This window comes from Equus caballus, chromosome 1 (assembly GCF_041296265.1).
Source record: "Equus caballus isolate H_3958 breed thoroughbred chromosome 1, TB-T2T, whole genome shotgun sequence".
Taxonomy (NCBI): Eukaryota; Metazoa; Chordata; class Mammalia; order Perissodactyla; family Equidae; genus Equus; species Equus caballus.
In genome coordinates, this window is record NC_091684.1 from 199432359 (window position 1) to 199448973 (window position 16615).

A 16615-nucleotide genomic window follows, 5' to 3' on the forward strand; every position below is an offset into this window, starting at 1 on the left:
TCTTCTAGAAGTTTCATGGTTTCAGGTCTTACATTCAAGTCTTTAATCCATTTTGAGTTAATTTTTGTGCATGGTGTAAGGTAATGGTCTACTTTCATTTTGTCTGTGGCTGTCCAGTTTTCCCAACACCGTTTATTGAAGAGACTCTCCTTTCTCCATTGTATGCTCTTGGCTCCCTTGTCGAATATTAGCTGTCCATAGATGTGTGGGTTTATTTCTGGGCTCTTGATTCTGTTCCATTGATTCGTGTGTCTGTTTTTGTGCCAGTACCATGCTGTGTTGGTTACTATAGCTTTGTAGTATATTTTTAAATTAGGGAGTGTGATACCTCCAGCTTTGTTCTTTTTTCTCAGGATTCCTTTGGCTTCTCAGGATCTTTTGTTGTTTCATATAAATTGTAGGATTCTTTGTTCTATTTCTGTGAAAAGTTTCATTGGAACTTCAATAAGGATTGCATTGAATCTGTAGATTGCTTTAGGTAGTGTAGGCATTTTAACTATGTTAAATCTTCCAATCCAAGAGCATGGAATATCATTCCATTTCTTTGTATCTTCTTCAATTTCTTTCAGCAATGTTTTATAGTTTTCAATGTACAGGTCTTTCACCTCTTTGATTAAATTTGTTCCTAGGTCTTTTATTTGTTTTGTTGCAATTGTAAGTGGGATTGTATTCTTAATATCTCTTTCTGCTACTTCGTTGTTAGTGTATAGAAATATAACTGATTTTTGTATTGTGATTTTGTGTCTTGCAACTTTACTGTATTCATTTATTATTTCTAAAAGTTTTTGGTGGATTCTTTAGAGTTTTCTATATAAAATCATGTCATCTGCAAAAAGCAACAGTTTCACTTCTTCCTTTCCAATTTGGATCCCTTTTGTTTCTTTTTCTTGCCTGATTGCTCTGACTAGGACTTCCAATACTGTGTTAAATAAAGAGTGGCGAAAGTGGGCATCCTTGTCGTGTTCCTGTTCTTAGAGGGATAGCTTTCAGTTTTTCTCCATTGAGAATGGTATTAGCTGTGGGTCACATATGGCCTTTATTATGTTGAGGTACTTTCCTTCTATCCCCATTTTATTCAGAATTTTTATCATGAATGGATGCTGTATCTTGTCAAATGCTTTCTCTGCATCTATTGAGATGATTATGTGATTTTTACTCTTCATTTTGTTAATGTGGTGGATCGTGTTGATTCATTTGCAGTTGTTGAACCATCCCTGCATCCCTGGAGTAAATCCCACTTGATCATGGTGTATGATCTTTTTAACGTATTGTTGTATTTGATTTGCTAGTATTTTATTGAGGATTTTGCATCAGTATTCATCAGTGATATTGGCCTGTAATTTTCTTTTTTGTGTTGTCCTTGTCTGGTTTTCGTATCAAAGTAATGTTGGATTCATAGAATGAATTAGGAAGCTTCCCCTCCTCTTCAATTTTTTGGAAGAGTTTGAGAAGGATAGGTGTTAAGTCTTCTTTGAAGGTTTGGTAGAATTCACCAGAGAAACCGTCTGGTCCTGGACTTTTATTTTTTGGGAGGTTTTTGATTACTGTTTCAATCTCTTTACTGGTGATTGGTCTATTCAAATTCTCTATTTCTTCTTGATTCAGTTTTGGAAGGTTGTATGATCCTAAGAATTTATCCATTTCTTCTACATTATCCAATTTGTTGGCATTTAGCTTTTTGTAGTATTCTCATAATCTTCTTATTTCTGAGGTGTCCATTGTAATTTCTCCTCTTACATTGCCAATTTTATTTATTCAAGCCTTCCCTTTTTTGGTGGGTCTAGCTAAAGGTTTGTCAATTTTGTTTCTCTTTTCAAAGAACCAGCTCAGTTTCCTTGATTTTTTAATTGTTTTTTAAGTTTCTATTTCATTTATGTTCACCCTATTTTTATTATTTCCTTCCTTCTACTGATTTTGAGATTTGTTCTTTGTTTCCCAGTTCCTTTAGGTGCACTGTGAGATTGTTTGAGATTTTTCTTGTTTGTTGAGGTAGGCCTGAATTGCTATAAACTTTGCTCTTAGACTGCTTTTGCTGTATCCTATAAATTTTGGCATGTTGTATTTTCATTTTCCTTTGTCTCCAGGTATTTTTTTATTTCTCCTTTGATTTCTTCATTGACCCAATTGTTGTTCAGTAGCATTTTATTTATTCTCCACATATTTGTGTCTTTTCCAATTTTCTTCCTGTAGTTGATTTCTAGTTTCATACCATTGTGGTCAGAAAAAATGCATGGTATTATTTTGATCTTCTTAAATTTATTGAGACTTCTTGTATGGTCTAATATGTGATCTATCCTGGAGAATGTTGCATGTGCACTTGAAAATGTGTATTCTTCAGTTTTGGGGTGGAGTGTTCTTTATATACTACTAAGTCCATATGGTCTAATGTGTCATTTAAGGCCAATATTTCCTTATTGATCTTCTGTTTGGATGATCTATACATTGGTGTAAGTGGAGTGTTAAAGTCTCCTACTATTATTGTGTTACTATTTCTCCTTTTATGTCTGTTAATATTTAAGTGCTCCTATGTTGGGTGCATAGATATTTTACAAGTGTTATGTCTTTTTGTTGGATTGTTCCCTTTATCATTATGTAGTGCCCTTCTTTGTCTCTTGCCACAGTTTTTGTTTTAAAGTCTATTTTGTCTGATATAAGTATTGCTACCCCAGCTTTCTTTTCTTTGCCATTTGCATGGACTATCTTTTTCCATCCCTTCACTTTCATTTTGTGAGTGTCTTTAGGTCTGAAGTGTGTCTCTTGTATGCAGCATATGTATGGGTCTTGTTTTTTTATCCAATCAGCCACCCTGTGCCTTTTGATTGGAGCACTTAGTACATTGACATTTAAAGTAGCTGTTGATAAGGATGTACTTACGGTCATTTTGTGCTTTTTTTTTCTGGGTATTTTCCTAGTCCTTCATTGTTCCTTTCTTCTTCTCTTACTCTCTTGCCTTGTGGTTTGATGGCTTTCTTTAGTATTATGATTGGGTTCCTTTCTCTTATTTTTTTGTGTATTTATTATAGGTTTCTGGTTTCTGATTATGATGAGGTCCATATTTAATAACCTACGTCCATAATGATCTGTATTCAGCTGATAGTCTCTTTAGTTTGACCTCTTGCTAAAAGCTCTACTCTTTTACTCCTTTCCTCCCACATTTTATGTTTTTGATATATTTAACCTCTTTTTTGTGAGTGTGTATTCATTACCCTCTTATCATGGAAATAGATAATTTTAGTACTTTCGTCTTTTAACTCTTTGTCATATCAGCTTCATAAGTGGTTGATCTGCTACCTTTATTGTGTATTTGCCCTCACCAGTGATTTTGTTGTTTTTTTTGTAATTTTCTTATTCCTATTTGTGGTCTTCCCTTTCCCACTTAAATAAGTCCCTTTAGCATTTCTTGTAAAGCTGGTTTCTTGGTGAGAAACTCCTTTAGTTTTTGCTTGTCTTGGAAACTCTTTATCTCTCCTTCCATTCTGATGATAACCTTGCCAGGTAAAGTATTCTTGGTTGTAAATTTCTACCTTTCAGCACTTTAAATATATCGCACCACTCCCTTCTAGCCTGTAAGGTTTCTGATAAGTCAGTTGATAGCCTTATGGGGTTTCCCGTGTATGTAACTTGTTGCCTTTCTCTTGCAGCTTTTAAGGGCTCTTTGTTTATCTTTAATTCTTGACATTTTCATCATAATGTGTATTGGTGTGGGTCTCTTTAGGTTTATCTTGTTTGGTGCTCTCTGGGCTTTCTGTACCTGGGTGTCTGTTTCCTTCCTTAGATTAGGAAAGTTTTCAGCTATTATTTCTTCAGATAGATTCTCTGCCCCTTTGTCTCTCTCTTCTCCTTCTGGGACACCTATAATATGGATGTTAGTGCACTTGATGTTGTCCCAGAGTTCCCTTAAACTCTCCTTGTTCTTTTTAATTCTTTTTTATTATCTGCTCAGCTTGGATGATTTCCTCTAGTCTTTCTTCCAGCTTGCTGATCTGTTCTTCTGTATCATCTACTCTGCTGTTGAGTCCCTCTAGTGAATTTCTCATTTCTGCTATTGTATTCTTCAGTTCTGATTGGTTCTTTTTTTATATTTTCCAGTTCTTTGTTGAAGTTCTCACTGAATTCATCCATTCTTCTCCCTAGATCAGTACACATCTGTATGACTGTTAGTTTGTACTCTTTATCAGGTAGATCGTTTATCTCCATTTCGTTCAGTTCTTTTTCTGAGGATTTGTCCTGTTCCCTTATTTGAGACATATTCCCTTGCCTCCTCATTTTGCCTCTTTATCTGAGCTTATATCTATGTATTAGGTGGGTCAGCTACATCTCGCCATCTTGGAGAGGTGGGTTTATGTAGGATATGCCTTATGAGGTCCACCAGTGTGCTTCCCTCTTGTCACCAGTTCCAAAAGTTCCAGGAGTTACTCCTGTGTGGGCTATGTGTGTCCTTCTGCTGCGGCAGGCTCACCCTTGCTGTAGGTGCCTGGGGAGGCTAGGCTGTCCCCCGGGCTGATTGGTTGTAATGCTTAGTTGCGTGTGGCTGCTATGGACCCTTTAGTCACTTTGTTGGGCATGGAGCGCCCCAGCACAGTTGGCTGCAAGGTCTAATAGCACACTTCTGTTGCAGTTTTTCTGTTAAGTGAGTAGGCCCCCAGCATAACTGTTTGCCAGGCTCTGGCCTGGAAGGCTGTTGTCAGTTCTCTCAGGATTGCAGCTGAGTGGGGCTGGCTCCCAGGCATGGGAGACCCAATTGTTTCATGCTTTGGAAGGTGGGGCCGATCCCCTATGTGGCTGTTAGAGAAGCACAAGTGAGCTGCAGCTGACAAGCCCCACCACAGGGCCACACACCCCGTCAACACAGCCTTGCCCTGTGCACACACCCTGACCACTGAAGTGGACCCACTCGCCCCACTGCAGAGGTCTCACCTCACCACCTGTGAGTGGGGTCAGTCCCAAGGGCAGGCTGCCTGCCCTGGCTGAGCTGGATTAAATTGGTGCTTTAGTGGGTTGGGAAGTCCCTTGGCTAACAGGCCAGGGCAAGAATTCCAATGGTGTCTGCCGGTGTCTGTGTCAGCACACCTGTACTTGGTCACAACAATGGCTGCTGCCAATGTCTCAGTCCTTGGAGAGGTCTCACCTCTCACCAAGATGCACCCAGAGCCTATCAGGTGAGTCTCTTTTCACCAAAGGGCTGTGCAGGTTTCTTTCTGGTGATTTTAGGTGGCTTTCCAAAATGGGTGAATTTGTGTGTGGGCCCTTTAAGAGCTGGCCTTTATTTCTCTTATGACTGATAGCTTTTCTGGGGGTAATCCCTGTTGTTGTTAGTAGCCAGAAAAGCCAGATATTATGAGACTCTCCCCTGCTCAGCTCCCCGACTCTGCCAGGGAAGGCTGTATATTTAGGATTGCTCCTGGCCATGAAGTGCTGTGGCTCAAATGTGGCTTTTTTCTCTCCAGAAAGGAATTTTTGCCTCTTCCACTGCAGTCAGCACTGTCCTTTGTTGTGGGGGTTCTTTCAATCCAGTGTTCTATTCTCTCTCAGGGGTAATTGTTCCAGGGGTAGTTGTAAATTTGTGTCTGTGGGAGGAGGTGAGTTCAGAGTCACCTATGCCGCTGTCTTCCCCTCAGTCCATTCATGTACTCTTTTCTGTCTTTCTCTCTAGCTCTGCAGTATGTCTCATGTCAGATTCCTCACATGCAGAGGCGAGGACAGGGACGCAGGTGCATGTGGTTTGTGGGGCTCTTGCTCTTAGGAGGAAGGTGGTGGAGGGAGCAGGACTGGGCAGGGATGGCAGCTAAGCAGGGATGAAGTCTTAGCTTCAGCCTGGCCCCAAAGGGGCTCTGGAGCATATCAGTAAGAGGTCTTCAGCCCAGGTATACTGAGGGTGCCCTTTAGGCCAAGGGCAATGCCCAGAGAAGGGGCCAGCTGTGAGCCATTAGCAATCAGCGCTTAGAGGACCTGAGGGGCAGATGCACTGGCCCGGAAAAGGGGATCTGGACAGATCCATGACATGTTATGTTTGAGACTTACCCTCACTGTGTGTGTAGCTGCAGTTCGTACATTTTTACCATTAAGAGTATTCTACTGCATGAATATATCATGATGTCAGTGAACATTTGGGTTGTTTCCAGATTTGCCTATTACAGATAATGCTGCCTTGACTTTTCTCATCATGTATTTGTTGAATGTGCAAAAGAGCATGTCTAAGGCACATACCTATAGTGGAGTGGCAGGATTGTAGGGTGTATACCTCTTCGATTTTGCTATATTATAAAAATTGTTTTCCAGTTTACACTCCCACCAGTATTGTTTGGTATCTCCCATTGCTCCACATCTTTGCTGACACTTGCATTTTTGGACTTTTTGTTTTAGCCATTCTGGGAAGGTTATAATGGTATTCCACTGAGGTTTTAATGTGTTTTCCTTCTAAATAATAATGAGGTTGCACACCTTTTCACACATTTATTGGCTGTTTGGAAATTCCCTTTTTATAAAGCTTCTGTTCACGTCTTTGCCCAGATTTTTCTTATCAGGTCTGTCTTTTCTCTTTGATTTGTAGATGTCCTACCTACTGCCTCTTTGTCAGTTATGTGTGTTGCAAAAATCTTTTCCTGTTCTGTAATCTGTCTCTTTCAGGTGACTTTTAATGAACAGACTTTTTATTTTATTAGAACCTAATTTATTAAGCTTTTCTTTCATGTTTAAGGTTTTTATTTCTTTTTGAGAACTTTTCCTAACCTGGAATAGTGAAACATTTTTTCTATATTATTTTATAAAAGTCTTTATCGTTTTACCTTTCACTTTGGGGTTTTAATCACCTGTAATTTATTTTGTGTATGGTGTGATATAGATAGCCAATTTTGTATTTTTACCATATAGATATCAATTATCTCCAACTGAACTTTTTATTGAAAAGTTCATCCTTTCCCCATTGATGTTAAATATCCTTAAATGTCACATATCAAGTTTCCAAATTTGTATGTCTGTATGTCTGTTTCTAGTCTCAGTTCCTGTAGTTTTACAATACCTGGTCCTGCCTCCTCCTCCTTTTTAAAGTGGGCCCTGCTAATCTTAGTGCTTTGTGTTTCTATATGAATTTTAAGTAAGCTTGACAAATTCCACCAAAAACAAACAAAAACCTGCTGGAATTTTTATTGAGATTGTACTGGATCTATTGATAAAATTGGTATTTCTCTAAATTTACTTATAGCTACCTTAATGTCTCTTTATATAGAGGTTTCAAATTTTTATTGATGTATAATATACATACAGAAAAAGTATACAAATTTTAAGTAGACAGTGGAATGAATTTTCAAAAAGTAAACATGCCTAAGTAATCAGCACCCAAATCAGGAAACAGAATCCACCAGAATCCCAGACCATTTTAGCTGCTCACCTCGCCCACGAGGTAACCACTTTCTTGACTTCTAACATCATATAATTTGTCTGCTTTTGAACTTTATGTAGTCGCCCTGTGTGTCCTTGGCTCTTTTCACTCGGCATCATGCTTGTGGAGTTCACCTGTGTTGTTCAGATGGTTATGTTTTATTTATTCTCATCACTGTGGGGTGTAGTCCTCACTGAGTGAATTTACCACACAAGATTAATCCATTCTTTTGTGGATGGACATTTGAATTGTTTTTAACTAGGGCTATTGCAAATAGTAACAAGTATTCTCTATGCGTCGTTGGAGGAACATGTGCGTGCATTTCTATTAAGGATATAACTGAATGTAATTGCTCGGTCATAAGCTTTGTCCTTAGTAAACACTGCCAAGCAGGCCTCCAGGATGGGTTGTGTCAGTCACACTCCTGCAGCCGTGTGTGCAAGTTCCCGTCGCTCCACGTGCTCATCAGTACTTCATGCTGTCTTTCTATTTCAGGTTAGCCATTCTGGGGCTGGACAGTTGTGGTTTCAACTTGCACATCCCTGATATGCACCTTTTCATATGTTTCTTGGCCTTTGGATATCCCTGTCTGTGAAGGATCTGTTCAAGCAGTTTCCCCATTTGTGAAAGGTTGTCTGTCTTTTGCTTATTTATTTACAGGAGTTTCATCATCTGAATCTGTTAGGTTCTTGAGTTTGGGGGTTTGAATAGTGTGTGGCAAAATTTTGTACAGTATGGAAAGTCTAGTAAATCCAAATCTATTTTATTCCTGGAATTAAAATGAGAATTTAGATAATGAAGGACACCTGAGACCATTGTGGGCATGTGTCTGCTGGTTCTTGCTTATGGTGCCTCGTTTCCTGGTGCACCTGACTAGCTAACAGCTCAGATTCCTGAGATTCTTTGACGCCTAAGATGCCGGTGCCTCCCGTCAGTGGGATGTGAATCCACTAGCACCCAGGGTCAGTTCTGACTGCTTTAAACCAGCTCAAGGCATAAGGCTTTTGGACTGTCAGGTGAGGGATTGGGGTCACAGACTTGCCGGGGCTCCTGGGACAGGGTTTCGCTGTTCAACACCAAAGCATCTTCTTCTTACAGTCTCCTGGGGGCAGGTGTTAGAGAGTGAGAGTAGGTTTACTTCTGATTCCTTCTTAACCAGAGGAAGCAGCCCTTTGGGATCCTTTCCTTTTGGAGGAAGGTTTCCTACTGCACTCCACCTTTGCCAGAACTCAGACTGGACTTTCTGACCTTGTGGGCCCCCTGAGAAGACATGAAAAATGAAAACCAAGTTTCCTTAATTGGCAGATGTCCTCAGAGGCAAAAGCAACGTCAGTGTTCTCCTTTCCCTCTAGGTTCCAATTTTCATTTGGATTTTGTCCTGCTAAATCCTTGCTATCTTATCTTTTTCATGCTTTCCAGATTTTTGAAATTTTGACACAACATTTCTTAGTTGTTTTCAATTGTAGGATTAGTCTGAGTGGTCTCGCCTGCTATTACCCAAAATATAACTTCTTTAAAGTTTCCAGACTATAAAACAGCTATACGAACAGGCAGGGAATCCGTTAAATAACTAAAATTGTTTATTAAATAATTAAAATGATCAGTTAACATAAAAAATGTATAGGATGTAGTCAATCCTGTAATTTAGAGGTAAATCTGTGGCAACAAGTACTTTTAATATTAAAAAAGAAAAAGGGATTACATTATTTACAGTTTTAGAAAAAGAACACAGATCCTAAGTAAAATGGGATTAAAAATGATAAAGATAAATATATGAAAGAATGAGAAAAAATAAAAGTGAACTAGAAGCTGATTCTTTGGGTGGGGAGAGGTAGGAAGAGAAACTTAAACTAATTGAGAAAATAACACAAAACAAAATTAAAGGTAAAAGAGAGATGATGCTGATAAGAATTTGCAGTGGTAGGAAGATGCTTAGCACCAGTGGTTTTCCAACTCTGCCCCCAGGGGAGCAGGCGCGTGAGAGGAGCAGGCAGCAGACCCGTCAGGAGGGCCTGCAGACCCTTCAGACAACACCAGGGATGCTCACAGCTGACTCAGTACCCAAAGCTTCTATTGAGGATTGGTCACTAGGCAGCCTCTGCCTGGAAGATTCCAAAATTCCAGACTCCTAGAACAAAAGCAGGTGTTTAGCATAAACCGAATTGCTTGCACAAATGGTCGAGGCGAGGGGCCCACGCTTATCAGGTAGGGATGGTGGGAACTCCCCAAACCCGAGTTCCCAGGCACAGGCTGGGAGCCAGCCTTGCTAGCAGGCCCTCCTAAGGGTGCAGTCCCAGGCTGGCTGTGGTCATTCTTTGTCTTCACACAAAAGTTTATAAGAAAGAAAAGCATCATTCTTAACTGGTATTCTTGTTCATCTGGAGAACACAAAGGAGTCAGCTGATAAGCTGTTGAAATGGATGAGCTTATAGATATACATGGCTTAATATATATAACACACAAGTACATAAAAATCAGTACCATTTTTACATACTAGCAGCAACTTATACAGAAACAAACAAGCCAAAAAAATAGGCCCTGTTTGCAAGAACAACTAAAACATATGATGCCTGAGAATAATCTTAACAAGATATGTAGTGATGGCATGAAGAAAAAAATACAAATATATTAAAAATATAAAAAAATACTTGAAAAAAAGTAACTGGATGGTTATTCCTTGTTAGGAAGACTGAATATGAAAATAACTGTGTCTAAATTAATATATAGGTTTAATGTAACACCAAAATCTCTACTACTTTGAGTTCCTTCTTTAAAAGAAAAATAATTTGTTGCCTACATTGACAGAATGATCCTAAAGTTCACTTGAAGAATAAAAAGGGAAGGAAATTATGAAAAAAATTATTTGTGGGAAGATTAGTCCTATTCTGTTTTAATAGTCTTACAAAGATATGGTAATTAAAACAATGTGGTATTTGTACAAAGAATAGACTGGATCAATGAAACAGACAAGTCCAAATACAGATTTTACTACATGAATGACAAATAATGCAGCACAGATTCTTGAGGAAGAGAAAGATGAGTCAATATGTGATGTGCAAATAACTGTTTAATAATTTGGAACATGTTAATCTAGGCCCTAAGTTGTTTCTAGAGAGATAGAACATGTCGTATCTTTTTATTACTTCAGATGGCTATTATGTGACACCTAGTCAGAGCCAAGATGCGTTTGGCTTTGAAAGAGATTTACAGTTAAATTATTATTACTGTTGTTAAATTTTAATTATTATGATACGCTATATATATTATGCTACTTCTGCAAGTCCAACAAATAGCTAAAATAGAAGGGAAGACAGGCCTGGGAAAAATATTGCAAAGAATTCATATCTTTGTTATAAAAATAAAGATGTATTAGATCTTTACGTTGAGGCCGAGGTTGTAATAGAAACTAACCTGCTGGAGCTGCGTGGACTTGGGTGAGGTACTTGCTTCTCTGAGACTCAATCTTCTTCCTCCTTTCAGGGTTGTGGCAAGGATTAAAAATATATGTAAGGCTTTTAGCACAATGTTTGACATATTATGGTTGCTGAACAAATGATAGTGTTAGTAGTGGTCATGATAGCGAGGGCTCCCTAAGTAAGAAATTATTAAGTCTGTCAATGATAAACAGAATTTTCAAAAGAGGAAATAAAACTCATAAATCTAGAAAAATGTTCAACCACCAGAAGTCAAAGAAATGCAAATCAAAATGAGATAGCATTTTTGGTCTACCAAATTATCAAAACATTTTAAAAACAGTGGTACCCAGTGCTGGGAGGCGTGCTGAAACTGATGTTCTCATGCATTACTGATGATAGGATCCTGTTATGAAGTGATGTAGAAACATGTAGTGTCATTTCAAAAATGAGCATGTTCATTGATACAGTAACTCCACTGCTGAGGTTCAATCGTAGGACCACCTCAAACATGGAAGCACTACATCATAAAAGTGTTAAGTGTAGTTGTTGCTGGATAATTGGAAACAACCCAGCTGTCCAGCAACAGGACGAACGATTAGGATTTACTCAGTGGATGTGACTGATACTATATAGGAAATATTTGCAATGAGAGGAAAAAAAGCAGGATGCAGCATTCTCTGAGTATTGTATAGCAGACAAAACTGGAAGGACATATTTCAAATTAGAAACAGGAACCATATTAAAGTGGTAAACTGGTATGATTATGGAGCATTCTATAATTTAAAAATTATAGTTAATTAAGACTACATTTTCCTGATTATTTCCAAATGGGTTCTTTCTCTTAATAACATAAAAATTTAACTTCAGAGCTGGAGACAAATGCAGACAGCTCTGATTTTTTTATATTGCTCCTCTAGAGGGAGCAAAAGTGCTTAAAATACACCATACACACAACTCGGTCTGTTACACTCAAAATAGTAAAGGATTTCAGAGCTGCAAAGAACTTCAAAGATAAACTAGTGTTTTCTTTAGTCTTTAGACAATTTCTAGCTATAAATCATTTAGTTTTCAGAATAATTGCTGCTCTTAAAAAACACAGACTTTCTCACATTGAGTATATAATCTTTTGAGTGGAAGTTCCCAATGGAGACGAAGATGGTAAAAAGAAAAAAACAAAAGCAAGGATGCAAACTATTCTCCAAGCCCTAATATTACTGACATGGAATCATAATCTAGTGACAATCCCCTGAAACTCCAAAGAAAAGTGCTGTTGGCCCATTTAATGGTTTTGTTTTGTTTTTGTTTTTGATATCCTCTTAAGGTTGGGCTCCACAGAGCACCAAGAAAAGGAAAGAATTTTCAGCTTTGATGTGTGGTTAATTTGACTGGGGGTCTATCCGGCAGGAAATCCGATCAAGGGTCCACTGTGGGCCCTGAAATGTGCCTCTCTGGCTGTGCCGGTTGCCAAGGAGCTGGGGTTTCGCTTTGCCCAGTCCTCAGCCTACATCAGGCTCAGCCAGTCTTGAGCTCTGAGTTCACTCCAGACTTTCTTGTCTGTTTGTGGATTTAAGTGTCAAAAGCTCTAACTGAAGCGCGTAATCTCTCTCGAGTAACCCAGTTTTGCCTCAAAACTGGAACCAAGAACAAAGTGAAGAGTCACGACTTCTTCAGAGGTGTTTATTCCTCCTTCCATCTTTATATCCCTGGACAACAAAGGCAACAGAAGATGGGGGTGGTGGGAGCCTGAAGACCTTTTTCTGGTACTCGACCTGAAAGATGAAAATCTTCAGAGAACATGACAAGTCCCAGTAGCTCTTCAGGCTCGTGGAAGAGCAGCAGGCAGGGCTGGTTTTCCAGAGGCTGGGATCCAGAGGTAGAAATGGCCCACAAAACTCTTCTGCTTGGGCATGTCTTGCTCAGGAATCATTCCCTCTGTTGGGTGCAGTCTGATGGGTGAAAGAAAAGGCCAGGATGCTGGACCTCCATCCCAGCTGTGGAAGCTCTGCCCCAGTGGAGGCGCTGTCTCTGCTGCCTGCCCCCAGGGCTCCTCACCTGTTGTCTTCTCACTTTCAGGCTCCTCCTCCTCCTTCTTAGCATTCTTCTTCTTATTTAAAAGATGAGTGCATTGTAGAAATTTACACACACAGAAGAGAAACAAAACCGAAATAACACACCATATTCCTGCCACCAAAAAATTTGCATTATCAACACCTTAGTGTATGTCCTTCCAGATATTTATGTATGTGTGTGTTTTACCAAAATGAGACACACTGTGCTGTTTTGTTATCTGCTCATTTTACTTAAGGTTCTCCCATTTCCGTGTGAATGCATTTTCATCTTGCCTAATGCCTTCTCCGTATTCAAGGCCCACAATTTGTTCCCAAATGTCCTTTACAGGCCTTAGTCCAAACCACAACCCAACCCAGGACACACTGTGCATCTGGTGATTACGTCCCTCTGGTCTCTTGATCTAGCGCACTCTCCTTTTTTCTTTTTAATGAATCGTGCTTGTAGAAGAATCCAGCCAGCTGTCCCACTTTCTGAGTTTGTCTGCTGGCCTCTTTGTCATGCCATTCAACTTCTTCAACCCCTGAAATTTAAATCTGAAAGTTAAAAGTAAAGACTTGATGAATTCAAGTTAATTTTTATTTCAGCTAGAATTTGACATAGATGACGTTGTAGTTCATGTTGCATTTTCATCATATCAGAGAAGACACACATTAACTGGTTGCTAGGATTCACCCTGGTCAGGGCAATAAATAGTCTGAGCCTTTTATTGACCAGTTAACACCCCTTTGCAACAGGAAAGTGGTCTCTGTGGTACTACTTGTGGTTTTATAGGACTGTCTGGTTCCCTTCAGTCATGCACCTAAATGTTTTAATAGCAACTGAACATCTTGTCTGTGTCAGTAATTTTAATAGGGGTGACAGAATGATGGCTTTCTAATTCTGTCACTCCTTCTACATTCTTGGCCAGCATTCCTCTGTAAAATAGAACTTTCTCTCATCAATTGAGCCTATTTGGTGTAAGATACACTTCTTACAGGACAGGTTGGATAAATGCTTAAGTGTTTTTCTTTAGTTACCAATTGTCAAGCTAAGAAGTTGATTTACAAGCCTTCTTAATTGGTGACTATGGGTTCCCTTTTGGCTTTCTCTTTTTCTGAGTATCTTTATGTAGACCCATGGATTTTTATAATTCGGTGTGATTGAAATCCACTAAACCATTATTCTTTTTGATGCTCAAATTGTTGCAACTTTAGGCAGTGCTGGGCTCTCTATTTTGACATTTTTTAGCTTAGATTTTACGGATAATGTTCCATCTTCTGGGTACTGTCCCAGTCCTCAATTCATGCTTAATATTTTTTGCTAATGTTCTCTGTCATTAATTTAGGCAATACTCTTTATTATATATCTGTGCATGTTTTGTGTAATATAAACAACTTTCTACCTTTTAGTTTTCAACTTACAGATCATGATCATAGAAAGTATTTCTCTCTGGCCTGCCAAATCAGTAATTTTTTGTCCATTTTTCTTTTCAATTTTCAGAATTTTCTTGCTGTTGTTTCTTCCCCTATTATCTTCGTCTCCATCGAGGGGTAGGAAGGAGCCTGAGCAGGACGGGTCTTATGTGAGGAATTTAGACTTTAACTCGAAGGCGAGGGGGAGACACTGACCAGTTACAAGCAGAGGGGTACCATGCCCAGATCTCCTTTTTGGAATTATCACTCAGGCTGTAATATGGAGAATTGAACTCGAAAACCAGTCAGGAAGCTTTTAACCTGCAGTCTGTCAGGTAACCAGAGCTCAGACGGTGAGGTGGGGAGAGACAGGTGGACTGACCAGAGAGGGAGGGGAGGAAGGGAGGGGGCGAGTCCAACACGACCTAGGTTTCTGGCCTGGGCAACTGCATGGGCAATGATGCCATTCACTGAGACAGAGAACAAAGTCTGAGAAACCAGCTTGAGGGGTGCTCCATGCTGTGAGCTCCCCGCAGCTTGTCCTAACGTAGACAGAAATGGCCACGTGTTGCGTTTTGGTCTTTCCTGCTCTGGAGGCCATTACACACCGTTTCTACTTGAAATCACCCACATTCCTGCTTCCTCCTCTCCAGGACAGCCTCCTCACCTTTATGCAGTTCCGCCCACCCGCCTATGTCTGTGCCTCATCCGCTGACACCCCTGCAGCTTCAGGGGGAGAGGTGTGCCCACCTTTCTCCTCGGCCCCTAAATCCTTCTCTCAAAGTTCTCGAGGGCTCCGCACTGGCAATTACTGATTCTCTCTCCTGTGTCAGCTTTCTCTTCCTCTCTACAGGATGATTTCCATCTCTATGCTCTCACCCATTTTAAAAAGGGAACTCCACGACCCTTCCAGTACCACTGAATTTCTCAGCCCCACATAGCTCTCCAAATGCATTTCTGCTGTTGTCTCTGTTCCTGTGTTCCCTCTCTCACCTTTGGTTCTCTCTCCTAGCTCCTCTCATCTCAGGTTTTTGTCCTGACCACCCCACCAAAAGAGCTCTTAGCAGGGTCACCAATGGCGGGCCTCCTGCCAAAGTCACTGGCCGGTTTTCTGCACCCACTGTATTAGACCTCTCAGCAGCACTGGCCCAGCCCACCATGCCCTCCTGTATTCATTCAACACTATTTACTGAGTGCCCACTCTATGCCAGGCACTGTTCTGATTTTGGGATACATCGATGAATTGAAGAGACAAAGACCCCTCCCCTCTAGGAACTGGTCTGACATTCTATCAGAGGGAGATAGTTAACAAGCAAAGAACAGGAAGCAACTAAGTTGTGTGGTGTGCGGAAAGGCAGTAAGGGCTGTGGAGAAGAGAAAACGTAGAGTTCAGCAATGCCTTGTGGAATCTCCCTTAAACACACAATTATCACCATCACAAAACACTCTGTGAGAATATTTAATATCAAATCAAATTATAGGCCATGTCTGTATATCCCCACCTAGTAAAGATGAAACACACATTCATCTGCCATCTTTCTTACGTCACTACACTTCTCCTCCTGGATCTGAGGATGCTGGAGGAAAGAAAAAGTGGGAACTCAGGAGAAGGGCGAGTGGGGATTTGTATTTCTTAGTTTGCGATGGTATGTATTGGGTCCTGGGGGCAGGAAATGGAAATCAAAAATGGAAGTGGCTGAACCACCAGGGCAAAAGCTGACTCATTTTCACCCCTTAAGAAAGTCGTGTCAAGTGATAGCTACTTTCTGACAGTGAAGACTCAGTCAGGAGCTCAAAGTTTAACAGCCTGGTCAAGGAGTGGAATTTTCTCTGGGTAATACTTTTTGTTCTAATCATAAAGAAAATAAAGCTACTATGTTAAGAATAGTGATTGTAATAAGTGTAGATTTCGTAGTAGGTGTAGCAAATTGTTTGCAAATGGCTTCAGCATTTCCTCCCTCCTCACACCAGCTCCCCACATTAGGAGGGAGGGTCTATTCCCCACCCCTTGAGTCCAGACTGGCCTTGGGACTGACTTTGACTAATAGACAGTGGTGACATGATGGTGTGAAACTACCAGGACAGCTTCCACTTTCACCCTGTGGAACTGAGTGCCACCAGGGAGCAGCTCGGGCTAGCCTGCTGGAAAACGACCAGCCCTGCCAGCTGAGGCCCCTGGACCAACTGCTCCCCAGTCTAGCCACCAGATGACCTCAGCCACAAGAGCGATCCCATACAGACCAGCACAGAAAGCACCACCGGGCTGAGTCCAGTCTGACATTACTAATCATGAGACATAAAATGACCTTTTTAAACCATTAAATTTTGGAATGGTTTGTTACACAGAAATAGACAACTGA